Source organism: Thermobia domestica, chromosome 13, assembly GCF_964235325.1.
Source record: "Thermobia domestica chromosome 13, izTheDome1.hap1.1, whole genome shotgun sequence".
Taxonomy (NCBI): Eukaryota; Metazoa; Arthropoda; class Insecta; order Zygentoma; family Lepismatidae; genus Thermobia; species Thermobia domestica.
This window is the reverse complement of record NC_137466.1, coordinates 67,729,494-67,749,162: the sequence shown is the minus strand read 5'-3', so window position 1 is coordinate 67,749,162 and position 19,669 is coordinate 67,729,494.

Below are 19,669 nucleotides of genomic sequence, written 5' to 3'. Positions count from 1 at the left end.
CCATTGGTATTAATAATGAAACTGATTTCTCGGTATTTCTTACCGTTTTTGCTGTATAGGTATTAATAATGAAACTGATTTCTCGCTATTTTTTAAACCGTTTTTGCTGTATATGTATTAATAATGAAACTGATTTCTCGCTATTTTTTAAACCGTTTTTGCTGTATAAGCATCAATATTGAAACTGATTTCTCGCTATCTCCATCCGTTTTTGCTGTATTTTCTATAGGTATCAGCATAGAAAGTGACTTTTCGTTATCTCTTACTATTCTTGCTGTATAGATATCAATAGTAAAACTGACAGAGATAAAATCTTGTTCCTTTCGGTTACAATATGGGGGTAAGAGCCAAGATTGAGCCTAATGTGGGAGTTTAATTCATATATTTAAAAAACAAAAAAGAAATCTTTTACTATTTATCATCGCTTTTGCTCTTTGAAGATTAATTTTGAAGTCGGAAGTTGATGTGGATTTCAACCACTTCCAATTTTAGTTGAGTAATAGTGGTAAAGTTGGATTCTATCCTTGAGATGCTAAATTCATATCTGAAAATCGTTTTCCCTCTGTTTTACTGTGTGTTTTTTTTTTCTATTACGATCCACACTGATTTTCGGTTGAAAAAGGAAGATGAAGATGGAGATGAAACATATTCTTGGTACAGTAGTCTCTAAACTCCAATTCTAGTATCAGAAAACCTGTTTCTGCTTATTCTTTACGTTTCTGTTGCACTGATACATCTCGACAGATGGACGGAAGCAGCCATTCTAGGGTATCCCATAAAGAACACAACTTTCGAAATGCCTGCCATTTCTGTTCTAGTAAGTTGGCAGCACTGAAACGTTCCATGATTTTCATCTGTTGTCTTTGTGGTTAGTAGTCATGAAGCGCTGAATAGCGTATGATCGTCATCTGTTTTCTGTATAGGTAGAAATGGAGCGCTTCACTACAAAACAGCGCGTTGTCACAGTGAAAAACTTATTGTAAATGTGGTAAATCTTCTACAGAAACTGTTCGCAAACTCAGATGACAATCATGCGCTATTCGTCGCGCCTTGACTACTAACCACAAAGACAACAAATGAAAATCTTGTAACGTTCAGTGCTGCCAACTTGGTAGAATAGAAATGGCGGGCATTTCAAAAGTTGCATTCTTTATGGGAAACCTCTTATAAGTTAAGACCGGATGTTAGGCAAAATGCCTATTCTTTAATATTAAAGATGTGATTAAAAATAAAGATTTAAAGTTTATATATAGGGGTTATAGTTTAAATTTAAGCCAATTTTATTTTGCCTTTTTTCGCCCTTTATTGCCTAAATAATTGCTTTAGTGTCTAATGTTGCCTATTCTATGCATTTTCTTCAAAATAAGCATTCATTGGGGAAAATATATAATATAAATAACACACGTATATATATATATGGGCCGGATCCAGGATTCCATAAAGGTGCACCAATAACTACCAGTACATTAGAATTAAATTTGATTTTTTAAAATTCCTGAATGAGGTATGTGAATGAGTAATTCCTATGGAAATGCTAAGTGGCTGCTCTCGATAACTTTAGGTAGTGTATATTTACAATGAAGGGGGGGGGGTACACGTGCATCTTTGCACCCCCTAAATCCGGTCCAGTATATATATATATTAGCTGTTTGTAAACACAAACACGTGGTACATTACACTATATATATGGAGCTTTGTTTTTATCCATACAGTTAAAGAAGATATTAACAAACAGGCATATTTCTATATTCTTTGAACATTATCTATGGCTTGGATCTAGTTTTCAATTATATTGAGAATTTATCTAAATTATTTCGAAATACATTTTAGTGCCTATTTTAACTGCGTATTTTTTTAATTTTAAGTACCTATTTGCCTGCCTATTGTGCAGATTTTTAATGCCTAAATATCCGATCTCTACTGATGAGAATTCCCGTACTAATACATAGTTTGGAAGTCTAAAATGCAACAAGGAACTCGATTTGGAACATTTCACGAGCAATTAAAACAAAAGACCTAGTATTTGCTTCATAAAACGATTTTTAGGACAAATTGGTTCTAATTCATCTCGATTAAAATAGTCGTAAAATACAAATTAAAATGTTTTGTATGTGATGTAGAATGTGTGCATATGATCAAGCATGTGTTGAGATTAATTATATATTTCAGTTAAATTTTAAGACCGTGTTAGTTACGTTATATAGTTAGGAACAATATTATAAATTTTTTTTTACCTTGACCCAACTTAAACAAAGAAAGAAAAAAGTGCAAGAATGACAAAAAAAATCTTAAAGTGAAAATGTACTCGTAGTTATCATATGCAAGTACATCAAAGCATTAATATTACTGTGTTTATTTCTTGAAAGCTCTGGCGCCAAGCAAAATGCAACTCTGTCTTTAACCTAGGATAAGATTTTTTTTAAATAACATATCTATATACGTATAGATAAAAACACTAATTTACCGATAGCTGAAAAACCAGAACAACGTAGAAAAAAATTATATGTTATATATTGTAGATATTTCTAATTGTGTATTGCACAAACAACCTTGCAACTATTGTTTCAAGTTTCTTAGAAGCAACAACTTACGCAACGAACAAAGAGATTGCTGTTCTAGTATCTATTCGCTATTAGAGCTCCTCCGTGGCTAAGCGGTTAGCGTACGCGCCTTTGGCGTGGGAGACCCGGGTTCGATTCCCGGCGGGAGCTCATGTGGTTCGGATTCCACGTTAATCAGTAGGTCCATGTCTCATATAGCCTCGCTGCTGAACGGGACGTAAAACTCAACATCAATCAATCAATCTATTCGCTATTTCCCACCAGGCTGTCAGTAGATAAATTGAAAGAACATGATTTCTATGCATATCGCTTATAGTGCAAGATGCTATTCTAGACGAAAGGAAATTAGGATAGGACGACTTAGTAAGTTGTACGTATCATCTTACAGACGTGTGCACAGATCGACTTTTATATTCTTCCCGCGAATTTAAAATCAAAGTCACAACCTTAGAGCGTATAATATCCTAATAGTTAGCTGACCTACATAAGGAACTGGTTTCCTCTGTTGAACCTACCGTTTCGCACTGTTGAGTCTACCGTTGCCCGTTGTTGAGCCTACCGTTTCCCACTATTGAGCCTACCGTTTACCACTATTGAGCCTACCGTTTACCACTATTGAGCCTACCGTTTCCCACTACTGAGCCTACCGTTTCCCATTATTGAGCCTACCGTCTATGCTATCAGGATATGAACATGAGACGGAATACAAATTAACTTGAGTTTAGCAACGGTTTGTTGACTTGGAGTTTAGAGTCCGTTTCGGCAGCAAGGCTATATGAGACGTAAGCCTACAGCTTAATATGGAATACGAATTATTTTCTATGTATCACAATTAAACGAGTCCCTGAAGTTCTAAGCGTAAATACAACATATAAACTCTCCATCAAAAATAAATAAATCAATTCTGAAGGAGGAGAAGGGGACAAATTTTAGTACTGCCGTAGATCATGATTCTTCTAAACAATTGGACATTTTGCTTCAGGGATACGATTAAACCATTTACTAGCACAAATTTAATATGGATGATACAGAAGAAGAGGAAGCCGAAAAAAGAGGGAAGAAAAGTATTGTGCGTGTAACACGCGGAAGAATTTGTTATTCTCGTATTAAAAATACCATCGTCCCATGTGTATGCAATCTAGTTGCTGTAGTAAGACAATATGTCAACCGTCAAACTTTTCTTAAACCTTCAGGGCGTTACGGAGAAAGAAAAATTAACCTAGCCGTCATAATTAAGAAAAAGGAAGAAAAGAATAGTTGCTTCTTCAGTAAACAATAAAACAGCAATGAATTTGACTGAGGAAGGATCATGCATATGCATGTATAAAAATCCTCATTTATTGACTGACCAGACTTCAGTGCCAATTACGTTATACTAATAGCCATACAACAACAACAAACAACAGAATCGAATCACAATAATTGCCGTATAGTTGATGTATGTATATAAAGTATATATTTCATTAAGTGACATCGTATTAAATAAAGAAAAGTGTTATAATTAAACAGTGCCTAGTAATTTTATAAGCAAGCGACAAGCGTAATTAAGATATCACAAAGGTTGTTAATAGAAAATGTGAGCACAGAGAAAGAGCGAGAGGCAGACGAAAGAGAAAGGAAGAAACACACCAACAACCACTCACTCAGAAAGATACAGAGGGAAAGAAAGAAAGAAAGAAAAATAGAGAGACAAGAAAAGAATATGTGGGTCAGTGAATACCTGATAGCTCTAATCACGTTCCTTTTGTTGGTACAGTACCAACTTCTGCTCGGTAGTCAGTTGATATTACGTCTTCGGCTCCATACTCCGTGGCTCTCTGGAGCTTATCTGAGAGTTACGTAACTCTTTTTCTTGACTTATTTTCTAATCACACTACAAGCGGAAAAAGAAAAAAAAACACTTGTTGTTATGCTATGTCAATTGCGTTGCATGTGATGTGTTATAACTCCTTTGGGTACACAAAAACGATAGAAAAAAAATGATTCTGTAAAGTTCTGTTGTATATGAATATGCATATATTCACAAGCCACTTAGGAATATATATATATCAAAACTTATGACAATTGTAGCCTTGAAAATTATGCTTCCTGATATTGTATTACTTAAACTGTGCAATCCATTAGCATAAAAGCTATCACATTAAACAAAGTTTTATTCTAAAAGTTTGTGTGCTCTAGAATAGTTTCATAGCCATTAAATATCGTTTTACCTAAATTACAACTATATAAAGACTAAGAATCTCTATTTGTCATCCTTTACTGACTTTTTAAAACTAAACTTTACATATAGTGCATTTTGAACTTAGCTAATCAAGTGTCTCATCCTTTAGTGTATTGCGGATCGAATTAATGTTTGATAACAAAATTGTTCCACGTATTTTTGTTCTATGATAAACAGTGCTATCGTGATTAGCAATATAAGAGATTTTTTTTTCTGTAAGATATTTGACTGTAGCTCGTAGCTTAACCCTAGAAAGGTAAACTACGTAAATTTTACGTGTACGAGTTGGAAACACTGATGTGACGTAGCAGGAACTGTGTGTAGAAATACAAACCTCTAGATATGCTATCGCGGGTTAGTTGGCTTGAAATTCCGATGTTAATTACTTTGGTAAGTGTTATGTTGTCTGTGCCAAACGATTGAGTGTAGAACCTTATACGTAAATTTGGCGTATGTTTACCTTTTAACGTAAAATCTTATACGTAAGTTTAGCGTGTGTTTACCTTAAGCGTTAGTTTTCTTGCACGCATTTTTTACGTATGTTTACCATCAATGGACTATTGTCATTCGTAAATATTTAATTATTATTACAAAAATGGACGAGTGTGGTGCAATAAATAGCGAGGAAGCTATTTTACGGATATTAGAGGAACCTCAGATTCAGAAATGGAGGAAGATAACGCTGAATTTGATGTGAGATCCGAAGAAGAAGCAGATGACTCCGACAAAGATCCAGATTACTAACCCAGTGAAAATGATATTGAGCAACATTTTGTGTCAGGAATTCGAAATGTTGAATGTGAAACCTCAAATCCAACCAAAGAAGCGGAAAGTTTCCACATGTAGTAAGAACGAAAATAGCAGTCTCGCCACGCATTCAAGAGAAGAATGTGGATAAAATCAGACAGAGAGGGCAGTATATTTTAGAGATGAGAAGGCAAATGAACTTCCATTTGACGAAAGGCAAGTGAAAATTAGTGGTGTTAGTGAATTGCTAGGAAAGAATGGTCCCTGGAACACAAATCCAATGACAGATTCAAGTGGGAAGATCCCCAGAAGGAACACTGCTATAACTGCAATAAGCCAGTATGTGGTGAACATCAGATCAAAATGTGTTACAGCTGTGTGTGATTTGCGAACCAATCTGACATATAATGTGAAAGAACTATTCAATATGGATTCAATATTTCCTAATAACAAAAAAATAATCAGTGATATATCTAGACTTTTTCAGAGTTTGTTCTTAAGTGTTAATAATGTTTATTTTGCTTTTTTCTTCTATGTACTTCTAAAAGATTTAGGATAATAGGAGCGCCGTTACTTAGATTTTTTCTGGGGGGCAGGGGACAAGCATTAATATGTGTATTTGGGCCCCCTAGAAAAAGTTGTTTTTCTAATTCTTGTGTCCCCTCTCTTTCCATTTTCTCTTACTCTTTATGGGCCCCCGGAGTCTGTGGGCCCTCCCACACGGCAAGATCTGCGGGGCCGTTACTTACGCCCCTGGGCCCGTTCCATACATGACAATTAATTAAGGGGACAATATTGACAAATCTCAAAGTCATACGAATAAATATTGTTTCTAGGGCCCCTAATAGTAGACATTTTTTTTTTTTTACTAAAATGGGCTCACGACTCATTTTTGTTTTATTTACCTTTTGTGTTCTGTTTTGTTTATGTAATGTAGCGAACCTGTTTGGTGCTTCATTTATAATTTCATATTCGTACCGTATATGAAGTTAGAATTTCTTTTTCTTAAAATGGGGCCTCTCAAACCGCGGGGAGCTTCCCTAGGTTGCAGTTGTCACTCCTGCCCCCACAAATTACGGCCCCGGATAATAGTTGTGCTGTAATACTATCTAAAGAATAAAACTTCAATTTTGGAACCCTGAGCAAATCAACAATAAGAGTTTCTATATGAATCGTATATTTATAGATCATTATTTAGTGTGTACGTAAATATTACGTATGTTTACCTTTAATGGGTTGATAGTGAAGTTTGCCTTTCTAGGGTTAACTTGGGAATCGAACGTCTGCAAACTATCATATTTCATAGTATACGTACTAAGCTTTTCAAAGTATAGTATTATGCCAAGTTAGGTCAAAATTGAATAAATTTCATTAATCACATAGAGTTTTTTTTCTTCTTGTAAAAGTTTGAGTAAATTCAAACCCCAGCTTTGATTGTCCATAACTCAGAAACAAAAGCCGCATATACTTACTTACACCATCATATTTCATATGAGTACTAACCTCGTCAAAGTCTACCATCGTGGTAAATCTGATTAAAATTTTACAAATTTCGTTGATTACATATGGTAAATACTATTCTTGTGATTACTCTTATTTTTTGTATAATAATCTTTGATACCATGATGTTTGACGTACTTTTGTTCTACGATAAACAGTGCTATCGTGAATAGCAATATTAGAGATTTTTTTAAAGCAAAATACTTGACTATGTTCAAACTACAAATTTGATAGATTCATAACTCTGAAAATGAAACGAAATAAAATCCTTAAGTTTTATTACGTCCCACGACTATGCCGATTAGGCGAAAGGAGGCGGTGATGATGAGAAATGAATGCAATGGTGGAATGAAGAAAGTGGGAGGAAACGGGAAAACCCCGAGAAACCCGCGAAGACGGTGCTTGTCCATCACAAATTTTACTTGTCGCATTCTGGGATCAAACCAAGGACCTTTTGCACCAGAGGTGAACACTACACTGAGCCAGCGCCGCGCACTTCGAAACTCAGGACCCAAACGTCTTACATGTATTCATATTTCACACACGTACTAAGCTTTCCAAGGTCGACTATCATGGCAAATTTGGTAAAAATTGAATAAGTTCCGTGGATCACATACGGCAGATACCGTCCTTATGTTTATTATTATTATTATTATTATTATTATTATTATTATTATTATTATTATTTACAAAAAAACACATTAAGGGTGAACATGAAAAATAAAGTTAAACATGCATTGGTAGTCTGTCACATAACTCATACCAAACCCTAATGCTTTCATTTGATTTCTCTTTTTTTTTTAATTTAGTCCTGTGTTTATATACCGAGGCTAGGGGAGACGGTGATGATGAGATGTGAAAATAGTAGAATTAAGAAAGTGAGAGGAAAACTGGAGATCTCCGAGAAAACGCATACATACAGTATACGTCCACTACAAGCTCTACCTGGCGCGAGCTGAGATCGAACCAAGAACTCCATGCACCAATGATAAGCACTCTCCCGCCGAGCCACCGCGGCCACTCCTCTCCCTCGTCTTCAATTGATACACTTGGATTAATGTATACGTAATACTTTAGTTAATCTGTCTGAAATTTAATATGAGAAACAAAATATTAGAGAGTAAATAATGGTATATTAGTTGTCAAACACTGTTATGAGCAAAATCATTTTAGCCGTTTTTAAGAAAATAACTTTTTTTTTAAAAAAAATTATCAACAAACTTAACTATTCCAAATAAATGGGAAGGAATATAATAAACGAGTGTTTTGCAGATCTAGAAATGTTCGTCTTTAATCAAACTTACATGTTAGCAATTCTTTATTATAACTACACACTTCATTTATCTATGGATTAAGTTCGTTCCATGTGTTTTGCTCTAATACTTTTTCCAAATAGTAATTAGTATTGTTTTTCGCTAAATTTGAGAAAGTCCAAGTCCAATTTTAATAGTCCATAACTCGGGAACAAAAGGAATGCACAAGGAACTGTTTTACATGTGCACTAAACAGATCAAGGTTGAACTCTATGCCAAGTTTGATCAATGTATGGATCGCATACGATATATATCCTGTTCTTACGATTTATCTTTTATTTATTTAAAGAAAAATTAAATGAAACATTTGAATAGTTGAACGAAGATATTTTTTACCTTATCGAAGTACGCTTTTTTCTTGTTTCCAAAGAAAATCTGTCACATTCTCTTCCACGTTTGTATTAACGTTTGTCTGTAATCTGTTACAGAATAGAGTAGTTTTTGAAAACATCGCCATATACAGAGGTATTAAGTTCAACTATTCAGATCTTAAGAAACCTTTTTCGAGTTTCATTTGATTTTCTTTTTACATTAATAAATAAATTATAAATAGCAAGAACAGAATATATCGTACGAGATCCCGATCTTGATCAAACTTGACATAGAGTTGAACCTTGATTTTTTTTTAGTACAAATGTGAAATTAATAAATAAATGATAAATCGCAAGATCAAAATATGTCGTACGCGATTCCGATCTTACAAACTTGGCATGGACATAGTGCACATATGAAATAAATAAATAAATGATATATCGCAAGAACAGAATATATCGTATATGATTCCGATCTTAACCAAACTTGGCATGGAGTTAAACCTTGACTTGCATAGTACGCATGTAAAATAAATAAATAAACTATCCCGATCTTGACAAAATTTGGCATGGAGTTAAACCTTGACTTGCATAGTGCACATGTAAAGTAGTTTCTTGTGCATTTCTTTTGTTCCCGGGTTTGGGCTATTAAATTTGGGACTGGACTTTATCATATTTCACGAGAAACAGTACTAATTACGATCAAAATACATTAAGCAAACATATTAATCCGCAAGTAAATGAAATGTGTAGTTATAATAAAGATTTGTTAAGTTGAATGAAGGACGAACATTTCTACAATCGGAGAACATACTCGTTTCTAAGATTGCTAAAGAATACTTTCAAAAACTATTTAATTACGCATCAAATTATAGACAAACGTTCATATAAAACTGGAAGAGAATGTGAGATTTTTCCTTCCGGAACAAGAAAAAAATACTTTGATAAGGTAAAATTGCCTTGCATAGTGTTCCAAAAGTTTACCTAAAAGTACGCGTGCGAACTAATACTAAACGGCCCTAGGTACTATTTACTATTACGATTAATTACTAAGTGGATTGTTATTGGTGAGCATTTTCCTATTCCCCTAACTCTTCACGTTGCTATTCCTTGATGATCGATGTGATAGTGCAGCATATCTGTATAAAGTTCTGTTTGAAACTTGGGAAGATCGCAATAGCAACACGTCAAATATTAAAGCAGAATACGCTTTGGTTGTGAGTGGTTTCAAAGCTTTAAACATGCCGAACATTGGTTGGATGGCTAGTATAAAAGCAGAAAATTCGATCTATGATGCCAGAAGCTCGTATATGGATGAACCATAATATTTATAGTATTCCGGGACTATCTGTTCTGTATGTAACGTAGTAGAGAATTATCCACTATGAATTCAGCATAAGGCTAATACGACAACTGTTGAGTACAAGCAGACAGAAATTGCATGAATGTTTGTCAAATGTGTCTTGACTTTGTGGGATTTTTTTTCTATTTTCCAGATTGAAAATGAAGTTAAAAGGACCAAAAAATTGATAGAACGGAAGAGATTGAAGCAGAATTGAATGCAGTATTAAATACGCTCACGGAAAAGAGTTTACACATTTCATAAACTAAAGAAGAAATCGGAAAATGTACATCTGTACGATCTTAAGAACATTATTTCGAAGGTGACGTTGTGAATTCAGTCCAGGACCAGATGAAACTGCAGAGACGTAGTGACGTAGTCGGAGAAGTATTTATCTACCACCGGGCAGCTCGTGTTCGATTCCCGGTGAGGGAGAGATTTATTTTCTCGTTATCACTTAGTTCAATGGTTCATCCTGTTTTGTGAAAAGGTATTGAGAGAAGCCTAGAATGAGGGAGGTGGCACACTATCCTGTTGAAATATTACGTTTGAGAAATGTTTTTCCAACTGTAGATTATTATTTTCACACATAGGATCCATGATCTGTCAATGAAGAAAAGTGATCTGAGCTATGCAGAACAAAGCAACATGTTTAGTTTTATTTAGAACTATCTCTTTCGAGTTCCATGAATGTATGAGAATTTTCAAACTATTAAATCCTGATATTTATGTGTTTAACTGCCCAAACACATGAAAGTATACTCATTCGAGAAACAAACGTATGAGGGAAACTCGTTATCTTCAACCAGCGTATCCACTATTATTACTGCGAGATCTTTATGCTATGGTCTAATATTCAATGTAAGTGTTTGTAGTAGTGACATTTCATATACATATAGGTGTAAGTATCCTCTGTAGTACTTTGTGTACCATATACCTGAATTATTTGTAGTTCCCTCACAGCAAAACGAATGGACATGTTCGAGACTTCATTCGATATTCGTGAGCGGTCACGATGATCTTGATGCAATACAAATTTACCCACTATGAATTTATGGTGTAATTTGGTGATAGTAGAACGAGATACCAAGGTTTCCTCTTGCTTCGTCCAGAAATGTCGGTACGTTTGTGTATAAGTTTTTGTTTCGATAAACTTGATGGCACATTGCACTTTGTATTGCAGGGACTACTTTTTCATAACTACACAACTTGCTACGTCAATGGAGCACCTGAAACAAACGGGAATAATGGTAGTTAAAAAGTTAACTTTTAAAGTTTATTATACAATGAATTCCATGAACTTACACAGTACAGAGTGTAGGTAATAAATAAGCAAAGATGTGAAAATACTTCAAGAGTACTCTGCATCTTATGACTTGTAACATATATTTGTACAACTTGTAAATTTTATGAAATGATCTCCCTGAAGAACAGTGATGATCCTGCTACAACTGACCAAATAAACTATTTTAAAGTTAATGAAATTTCTTCTATGATCCTAACGGTCACATATTGGAAAATTGACCAACGTTAATGAATTTAACTAATTACTCTGAACATTTATCTTGTCAATATAGTTTTATCTATTGCTTTGTGTACAGAATATCTGTTTGAGTGTTGGTTTATTTCCCTAATCTACAAGGACGTATAGCTGTAAATGTAGCATATAATTCAGGTTTTTTTCCTGGTAAGGTTGTTGAAAGAGACATTGACCGCAATGTTATTTAGAAAAATACAGTACAAAATCGAAAAAATAACATATCAATGTGAAAATTGTCATTTCACATATAGTTTTTTTCTCAAGCATGAGTATCTACCGTTACTGTTACTTAACTTTGAACTACAAACGCTTCTTTACATATTAAGAATAAATAAATATGTGTCAAATAGCGGATTTGAATTTTTGACTAATGTATAAATGGGGGATCTCTTATTTAGAAGAAACACTGGTTTTCTTATCAAAGAGAACATATTTTTTGTTGTACCCTTCTGCTTTATGTTCTTAATAGGAAAATAAACGTATGATAAAAGACACATATTTTGTAGGAATATATATATATGTATATATATATATATGTATATATATATATATATATATATATATATATATATATATATATATATATATATATATATATATATATATATATATATATATATATTGTAAGGTCAAAAGCACACATTACTTGCTATGACGTAATTACTGTTACACGCACGTACATATAAAATAACACATTTAACGAGATAAACCTGTTTATTAGGTACGCATATATGTACAGATATCATAATACTGGAAAACTTGTAACCTTGAAGTAAACGCAAAATACATCTACTTAAACCTGCAACATCAACAAATACTGCTAAGCAATCATTATTTCTTTGCTCAATATATATATATATATGTGTGTGTGTGTGTGTGTTTATTCTGTATAGTTGGTACGTATGTATAAACACACATAAGTTTAAAAGACAAGTTATCTTGTCACTCTAATAATTTAATTATTATGTAAGTCATATTTGCATGCGTGCAATAAAATATGTTTTTGCTTCAAGACGGAACTTGTTCATATAATTAGACACCCTATAAATAACTTATAATTGTTAACTAATAGCATGTTCAAAACAATACGATATTCTTCTATCTAATAGTTAATTATATATAATATTAGGTGAAACTGAAATTGCAATTGATTCTTTCTTTTTTTAACAAAAAGGTTTATATTAATTACTGTGCCTAAATTGGGAAATATATAATGTTGAGTGACACATATTATAAGCCAAGATAATAATTCTGAAATTCAGGTAAAGTGCCGAATAAACATTATTGAGAAAAAATATATATACATATTTCTTAACGAAAATTTAGCTTATATTTCAGTAAGATAAAATTAAATTATATAAATACATCAGAAAGTGCCTATTTCTTGATACATATATGTAAACATACATTACATATACACTATACAATCAAATCCTCCCCTCTGGCCAGTGGCTAAAGCGTGTGCCTTTGATGCATGTGGTCGAAGGTTCGATTCTCAGTGGGAGACCACAAAAAAGTTAATTTCACAAATATTTATTTTCATTAATCATCCGTCTCAATTGATTTAGAGGTATTGACAGTGGAGTATTAAACTAAAAGAAATGAATTTTATTGAATAAAGTATAATACACAATTACTATGTATATTATGATTGCAAAAATATTTGATAGAATCACCGTATAGATAGCGCTAACATGAAAATAATAGGGTAGTATTATTCTAAGAAACTGATGTGGTTTTATATTTTTAACATGTTTCACAAAAATATATATCTTCATAATTTTGTTGAAGAATAAATACAATTTGCAGTTCATAGCCTCAATCACACAATGTCATCTGCATGACAACTTTATATAAAATATTTGAAACCAGTATTCGCTCTCAAAACAGTTTTTATTCACGTTAGTTATCTATTGTGTAATAGATACATTTTTCATCCTCTTTACCATTAAAATTATGCAATTCTTTATATGCGATATTCAATTTTAAAATGGTTTTTAATAAAGAAAAAGTAGTTTTTTTTAAGTTTTCTAGAGAAATATGTTTGAGAAATTACACTTCTCGCCATTTCATTTTGTTTAGCTTAATGAGAGATATCAATTAGTATACACCTCATTTTTGGACATTTTTTAAAATCCGTTTAAGACTTAAAATAATAATATAGCATTTTAAAGGAAACATTTAATTCATGGGAAACAAAGTTTTGTTCGAAGTTTTTTGTTTTTATAATGTAAAATCCTGATTACTTACTTAATAAAATTACATAAATTTCAGTATACATTATGAACTGCATCCACTTTTCATTGTTACACACATCAGAATGTTACGACGAAACAACAATATAATCTTATGATCATCGATGCAAATACTTTATCATCACACATGTGTTATGTAAACATATTATATTAAAATTATTATATAATCGTGTATCAATATTATATCATATTATATAATTTTCTTTACTTTTCAGATGTTATTTACACAAACGAGTAATATTAGTTGTACAGTAAAAGCAAAATTTCAATACGATTTATGGTTACAATGTAATGAGGGTGTAAAAGATTGACTTCAAAGATCCTATGTATTCCCTATTTTTCAATTTAACTTTTTTAAAATTATAAACTTGTCAATTTATCATAAATTTAGTCTATATACGGTAATTATCATTCTGGTCATTCTTAAATTTTACAATATTAGCCATTAACAATTACAAAAAATGTTCAAAAATGAAATATATACAGGGTGTTTCAAAACAACACTGACAACGTTTGGGAGGTGATTCCTGACACCAAGATAAGACAAAAATACTACCAACCTGGGTACACAAATGCTTCCTTTCGGAATTATAGGCTGCCGAAAACATGAAAAAATGAACTTTAAAGGTTCATAGCTCCAAAACTATGGGCCCTACCATAGTCGAGTCAAAACTTCAGTTAGGAACCAATATGTGTGCTATCTAGAAATACATATTTCAGAATCCTAAGGTACTCACACAACAATTTTTATAGAGGCAGTTCGGCCATGGGCATATAATTTGAAGCACTCACCAACTACCTTTATATAAAAATTGTTGCGGAAGTGCCACAGGATTCTGAAACATGGATATTTGGATAGGACACATACTAGTTCCTAAACAAAGTCTTGACCCGACTACGATAGGTTCCGTAGTTTTGGAGCTATGGACCTTTAAAGTTCACATTTTCATGTTTTCGGCAGCCTATAACTCCGAAAGGAAGCATTTGTGCACCCAGGCTGGTCTATACTTTTAGTGTTAGCTTGGTGTCAGCAATCACCTCCCAAACGTTGTCAGTATTGCTCTGAAACATACTGTATACCAAAGGTTATATTACATCAAGCTGCACAAGATGACTTACGTAAGAATATATTCTTATGCACTTTTTTTTAAATGGCAAAAGTGAATTCTTGTGGTGCTAAAAATATGTCATTCTTGAAAAAAGCGACTATACTAAAATATGCTTCCAGCAAGCCTTTTATATAGCACTAGCTAGACGACAGGATACATTATACTTAATGAGACATAATAACCTAGAACTATAATTTAGTTACAAACATTAATTTTTTAAATGTGTTTCAACTAATAATTTTGGAGTTGTATGTATTTCATGTATTATTAACATTTGTTCATTTTTTGTCAACACAACAGGCCATAGCCCAATTACAGTGTTGAAATTACACAATTACATATTCGTAACTCTTGATAACGCATTTCTAAATTTCTCAGACGACATATCACATATATACAATGCACTGTTATTTACACACATTCTATTATACAAAGTTGTTGTTCCCCAGATTGGTGATTTCTTCAATATATTGGTTTTCGATTTTTTGCGGTAATAGAGGTCAGTGTATATACGTGTTCTTAATGAAGGAACATGAAAATCTAATGACGAAACTAAGTCAGGACAGTAAATTTTTTTTTTAGTACTTTCTGAATGAACTAAATCAATCATAAGACATCTTTGTTCTCGTGTTGGAAGATGAAAGTTCCCAAGGATGGTTTTATTAGCTGTTATAAGTAGGATCAATTTGAGTTTCTTTGTAGGTTAGAAATTTTGAGAATTTTGTGTGTATTCTTCGTAATTTCCTAGTGGGTCCTGTACGAAGCTCCACAGCGCCATCAGCATTGATTAGGATTCCATGAACCGGTTCTAAAACAGCCGAAACCAGCACTGCACCAAAAGAAGGTCTACCTGTGTGTTTGGTGGACTGCCACTTTCTTCGTAATTTAAATTTAGACGGATTCCAAATATAAAGGTAACCAAGAAAGTTCTGTCGCTTTTTGTGGAGGTCTGTGTTCAATTGGCCCTAATGCCGTGAGTTGAATGCGAATAGACATAAGGTGAAGGTCAGTTGTTGGTCGGTATATCGAACATACTACCTGGTTGTGGCAGTTTAGTTACATCGTGAACTGCGTAAGGACAGAGTGAGCATGGGATCTCCACAGAGAGTCATAAGAACGTGTATGCAGTACGAGTTCAAACTAGGGTCAAACGCCGCTGTAGCGAGGCGGAAGATATGCCAGGTCTTTGGTTAGGGTGCCGTGACTTCGCGGACAGTGCAACGGTGGTTTAACAAGTTTAAGGACGGTGACGAAGCACTCGAAGACGCACCAAGTGCCAGAAGACCAACACATGAACAAAATGAAGATCTTCAGGTAGCAATTGAGGCGAACAGTGGCCAGACATGTGAGGAACTGGGACTGAAATTAAGTGTCAGTGGAGAAACCATTTGGCAGCACCTCCATCAACTTGGGAAGCCGAAGCACTACCAGTTGGGTCGATGGGTCCCACATAGTTTCACTCCGGGCCAGAAGGCAACGCTAGCAGACACTTGTTTCTTTGATGTCTCGTCTGAGGAAGGAGCCATTTCTGGACAGTGTGTTGACATGTGATGAGAAGTGGGTCTTGTACGAAGCTCCACGGCGCCATCAGCATTGATTAGGATTCCATGAACCGGTTCTAAAACAGCCGAAACCAGCACTGCACCAAAAGAAGGTCTTCCTGTGTGTTTGGTGGACTGCTCGCGGCATCGTACATCGGTAATTGATACTAGCTGGTCAGAGTATCAATGTAACTGTGTACTGTCAGTAGTTGAGCCGTGTTCAAGAAAAACTCAAAACTCTGGAGCCAGCTCTTCTGATTCGCAAAGGGGTCCTCCTGTTACAGTACAACCGAAGCCCCACGTGACTAGGATGACCCAGAACATCATTCTATGCCTTGGGTGGAAAACACTGTTGCATCCACCATACTCCACGAACATTGCACCGCCGGATTATCACCTGTTCCATTCGTTTTACAATCACCTTAGAGGACGCCAGTTCAAATTTCTAGTATAGGTGCAAAATGCCCTTGTTACGTTCTTTGCTTCACGGCCCACCAAGTTCTACCGTGATGGAACTCATGGCCGCCCAGAACGTTGGCAGAAGGTCGTCGATGCTGATGGGGACTATTTTTGATCTTCCAGGTACGTCTTAGGTGACATATTGCTGTTCGAAGGTGGTGGGTGAAAAAGCGACAAAACTTCTTGGTTACGTTTATTGTTGAAGCATACTCTCACTTTGAACGATCATATGCATTGTACAACTTCTTTAATGTCGAACAGTTCTTAAATTCTTTTCCTTTTCTAATTATGAATCCTAATAGCTTGAATGCTTCACTTGTTATATTTACAATGTGACTGTAAAACGTTAACTTAGCATCAAACATAACTCTAAAATCCTTAACTAAATCATGTCTATTTACTACATATTTATTAATTACATAATCAAAGCGAAGAAGTGATTTGCTCCTAGTGAACGATAACATATTGCACTTGTTTTCACTAACTCCAAGTTATTATTTTGGCAAAACTAAGAGAAATTATTTACATTAAGTTGTTGTCAAATACATCCATTCTATTAAAGAAAATTTTAACTTCTTCCATCAAAGCAAGATTCTGTCTGAACTGCTGACAGAAATATATTTGTATCATATACTTATTATATCTAATGATGAGATATATATCGTACGTACCTAATACTACATCTAAATAAGTATTATTCTGTATTAAACATGTGTTTATCTTTTAACCGATATTTCTTGTATGTAACACTGCAATACATTTTTTAGTACCAGATAAGACTATGTTAGTCAGTACTACTAATAGATGTGTAATGGATTTCGTATTTGAATATTACTTGTTGAACGATGATGTTTGAAGTCCTATACTGCTTCAAAAATTTCTATAAATGAAGCTTTTTTGGAGATGAAATGGTGTGGTTCGGGGAACACCCTATTTGATCACGGATCATGGTCTGTACCCTTGCCAACTAAACCGGATTCAAGCTCGAATCCGTGGCTTGGAGTAGGTCTCATCCTTCATAGGCTAGGCGTTGGATAAGAGCACATAACACAAAAACTTAACTCAATCTGTTTTTTTAATGAAGAGAATTAACACATAATTAAAACTTTATAAACATTGAATAATTAGAAATGAAAAAAAATCCTGTTTTTATTTTTCATTTAAAAGATTATGCTAGTAATTACGTAACATAAACAAGTTTGTTAATCAAAATGTTGAGAGTTGGGCAGAAATTGCCTGAGAAATCGGTGCACAACTTAGTTACTATTGATGTTGTTCATGACAATAGGGAGTCGTTGTAGTTCAAGATGGATTAAGTTACTGTGTTGATGAGTTTATATATCTAGAAAGGAATAATCTTATATTTAAGACGAGTTGAGAAGTTGAGAGTAGATTGCAGAACAAGGTGTAATCAGATACAATAGTAAATATGGTTATCAGTATTAGGGATGAGATGTATTGTTGATTATTTGTTTGTAATTTACAAGTAAGTTTTGTCGACACTAGTCTGTACAGTTAGTATAGATGTTTCAGATACAAGTCAAGTTGCTATGTTCAGATATACTTTAGAAGTACCAAATAACTATATATCGAAGTATAATACAGAGTCTGCTTTTAACACATCTACAAAAATCATATGTTTGTGTCTAATACAGAGTAAACCATTCTTAATGTCCGGAAGAAAATACAGTAGACATCTCCTGTCACTCCCAATAATACCAAAATTTAAAATAAAGCATTTGGTGAGCTTAGAAATATCTAAACAAATGAGTAACCCACACGGCACGTGACAACGTATGTAAATAATAATGTTTAAGAAGCTTTTTTATAAGTGTAAATTAGGTGTAAAATGACTTTTTAAAAAAGGAGTACCTACTTTAAAGAAAAAAGAACAAAATATTAGCTTAAATTCTATGTTAAAAGGTAGGTGATGAAAGGTAAAGTGTGATAATAGTAGTCACTTCCGGTCCCTAAATGGTAAAGCGCTTATATATTATTTCTACGTAATTATAATACTTAACGAAATGAAAATTAAAAACCACAAGACGTCTTAAATATATACTATTGTCTCATTTTTTTCTCTTCCCTTTTCAATTTTTATTATGTACACATCATATCGTTTCTGTTTTTTTTTCTCTCTAATGTACCTCCATAACATTACTTATAAACTTTTTTCCATCTTCTAAAAGAACAGTTTTATCAAAACATGAAAAATAACGCGCGCTCTCCCAGTAACAGGTCATAATTTTCCTCGCAACGTGATTTATATATCAAGGTTGTTCAAACAGGTAACGACGTTGTTAGCTATAGTTATACGTATATGTACGTTATATATATATTTATATAAAGGAATCGCAAGTAAAAAAAAAAGCTTGAGGTGTTTGTGTATTATTTATAATCAATAGGGGGAGAGGAGTGGAAGTTAGTTTTTTAGTATAAATAACTCTAGAAATCAAATTATTATCTTATGTTTTATCTTATTTTCTATTTGAGTGTTGTATGCACAATATCTGTCCTATTAGTTCTTGTGGGGTTGTGATGCCAGAGATTTTTCAGTTCGCTCCCACATTCTGTTGATCTTGTTCATATTACGAGGTGTTCCATTTTCGTTATGTTTTGACTACGTATCTTTCCAAGACCTATAATTAACAATTTTTCCTTCTTTTCTTTCTTTCTTCGTGCTTTTCCCACCTCCTCTCTTCGTCTCAAGAGGAAGAAGGTAAAGGGAGAAGTGATGAGGTTTATAAAATACGGAAGGTCATGGTCTTGT